We start from the raw sequence: 2,982 nt of genomic DNA, 5'->3' as shown, positions 1-2,982 counted from the left end.
TTCTTTCTTTCTTTCTTTCTTTCTTTCTTTCTTTCTTTCTTTCTTTCTTTCTTTTCTTTTCTTTTCTTTTTAATGTCTCAAGTTTATATTTTAGGTTCTAGTTAGTTGACATATAGTGTGATATTGGTTTCAGGAGTAGAATTTAGCGATTCATTACTTACAGATAACACCCAGTGCTCATCCCAACAAGTGCCCTCTTTGATGAGAAGCACGCGCCTTTCTGAGGCAGTCTCTGTCACACACTCACTGGAATTCAAAGCCAGCCTGAGTTCATCTTACTGTAGTTAGTGTATTCGTGCTGCTACATGTGGTGAGGAGATTTAATTCCACTGTACAGGTTAGCTCAAGAGAGAATGAAGAATAAAGAGAATAAAATATTATAACAAGATTATGACTCATTCTCTAAGCAAAATAAACAAAGTTTCTGCTGAGGTGAAAAAGTTGCAGTAATTCTCTTCATACGGCCTTGTGCTGGGTTGTGAACTGCATTATTAAAAATCATGAGTTTAACAAAAACCCTACAAGCCAACTCATCAAAACAGGCATTCGGCCAGTAAGAATGTAATTTCACACCAATACCTCTTCAGATTTTAGATTTATTTAGGACCATTTGCCACTATTTATAGGCTGTTTAGTTTACTCTAACACATGACCAGACAGGGAGGCCCTTCAGGGAGATCCTGGCCTAAACATATTGTTTTACTTCTTCAGGAAAAAGATAACACTGGACATGGAAGCTTTCAGTTTGTGGCACTGAACGATGGTCTATAGGGCACCCTTCAAAAGTGGAGGGGCCACCTGGCTTTTTGGCAACACAAGCCTGACTGAGGTCTTCTGGCCCATTTTTTTGACATTCGTGTTTTATGCCTTGAAATTTCTTTTTGATTGTCTCCTTGGAGCTCGCATAGATCACTTTGCTTTTCAGAGGAGCTAGTTCTGGCGCCCTGGTCTGCTCCTCCCACCAGGAACAGAGCAGTCTCTGTGTCTCTCAGACTCTTATTTCTCTCAACTCAAAGGTCCAAGGATGGAGGCAGGCCCATAACTGCCACCTCAGGTCTGGAAATTGAGCACACGCCAAAAAACACCCACCAACTGCTCTTTTCCGGATTCCTTGGTTTCAAAGCTTGCATCATACAAAGTATAGTGACATCTTTTTCAAGAAGCTTTCCCAAATAATGCTTGAAAGGATCAGCTATGGATACACCAACATCTCTGACTAAGATTTCTTTCTCTTCTCATACATTGATACTCGTACATTGGTCTGCTCTGACACAAAAAAATGACAGCCTTCTTTCTTTTCTCGGTTTCTTCTGGTGTGGAGAACATCTCGACTCTCATGTCATAAAAAATGTGATATACTTCATCTCCAACTTACTTTCCTGAGGCCTGTCTCCCCCATTAGAATGTATATACTTCATAAGGACAGGGAATTTGTCTTGTATATTGAAATCTCCAAATGCTACCACAGTATCTGGTTCCTCCTGGAGAAAGGGGATGGGGTCCCCCTCTCACCAGTTAGGGTCTGTGGGGTGGGTCCTCCTTCAACTATTGGTGATGTTAGAAGGCTGAGCTCAGGCTGACACCGGCTGGCAGAGGGATGGGCAAAGGATCAAATGGGATAGGGGACCCTTATTCCCCTCACCTTTGGGGGGTGAAGTTATGTGGCACCCCACCCCTGTTATTGTTTTTTAAAAAATTATTATTATAGCCATCTTAATGGTCTGAAGTGTGTCTTGTTGTGGTTTTGATTTTCATTTCCCTAATGACTAATCATGTTGGGCATTTTTTCATGTACTTATTAGTCATTTGTATATATTTTTTAGAGGAATCTCCATTCAAAACCTTTGCCCATTCAAAATTTGGATTGTTTCTCTTTTAATTGTTGAGTTCTCAGAGCACTTTATAGTATTACGGACATTAGATCCTTATCAGATATCTTATATATGAATTTTTCTCCTGTGGGTTGCTCTCTCACTTTCTTGATAGTTCCCTTTGAAGCACAAACTTTTAAAAATTTTATTGTCTACTTATGCATCTTTTTTTTTTTTTTTTGCTTTCATGCCTTGCCTTATGCTGCTTTGATGTTATATCTTAGAAGCCATTGTCTAAAAAAAAAAAAAAAGAAAAGAAACCATTGCCTAATTCAAGGTCACAGAGATGTATACCTATGTTTTCTTTTAGCATGTGTACTGTTCTAACTCTTACATTTAATCAATTTTTAATTAATTTTGTATATGATGTGAAATAGGGTCCAAATTCATTATTTTGAATGTGGATAACTGTTGTCCAAGCACCATTTGTTGAAAACATTTTCTGGGTTCTCAATTTTGTTCTATTAATCTATAGGTCTATCCTTATGCCAAAACCACACAGTCCAGATTACTGTAGCTTTGTAGTAAGTTTCAAAATCAAGTAGTGTGAGACCTCCAACTTTGTTCTTTTTCAAGTTTGCTTTGGCGATTCTGGATCCCTTGCATGTCTATATGAATTTTAGTATGAGCATGTCAATTTCTGCAAAAAAGCCAGCTGAGGTTTTTTATAGGAACTGTGGTGAATCTGAAGATGAATTTGTGGAGTTTTGCCATCTTAACAAATTCAGAAGATCTTAATATCTTCTGATCCAAGAACTTGGGACATTTTTTATTTAGTAAAGTCTTTTTCAATTTCTGGTAATATTTTGCAGTTTTGGTGTATAAGCCTTGCAATTTTTAAAAAAAATTCTTTTGTTAAATATATTCCTAAATATTTTGTTTCTGATTCTATTATAAATGGAGTTGTTTTCTCTTTTCTTTCTTTTTTTTAAAAAAAGATTTATTTATTTATTTAAGTAATCTGTACACCCAACATGGGGCTTGAACTCATTGCCCTGAGATCGAGAGTTGCATGTTTCTCTGACTGAGCTAGCCAGGTGCCCCTGGAGCTGTTTTCTTAGTTTAACTTATATTTTGGATTGTTAATTGCTAGTGAGCACATTCTCTTCTG

At 37.3% G+C, this 2,982-nt stretch overlaps 1 pseudogene; it reads right to left on the bottom strand.

The window, feature by feature from the left end:
• Positions 1–685: 685 nt before the first annotated feature.
• On the bottom strand, positions 686–1,380 carry LOC111147216 (annotated as a pseudogene).
• Positions 1,381–2,982: the final 1,602 nt, after the last annotated feature.

This window comes from Enhydra lutris, unplaced genomic scaffold (genome assembly GCF_002288905.1).
Source record: "Enhydra lutris kenyoni isolate GAN:26980312 unplaced genomic scaffold, ASM228890v2 scaffoldscaffold16, whole genome shotgun sequence".
In the NCBI taxonomy this organism is placed as follows: domain Eukaryota; kingdom Metazoa; phylum Chordata; class Mammalia; order Carnivora; family Mustelidae; genus Enhydra; species Enhydra lutris.
The sequence above is the reverse complement of the archived record's forward strand: the minus strand, read 5'-3'. Positions and strand labels throughout refer to the sequence as shown.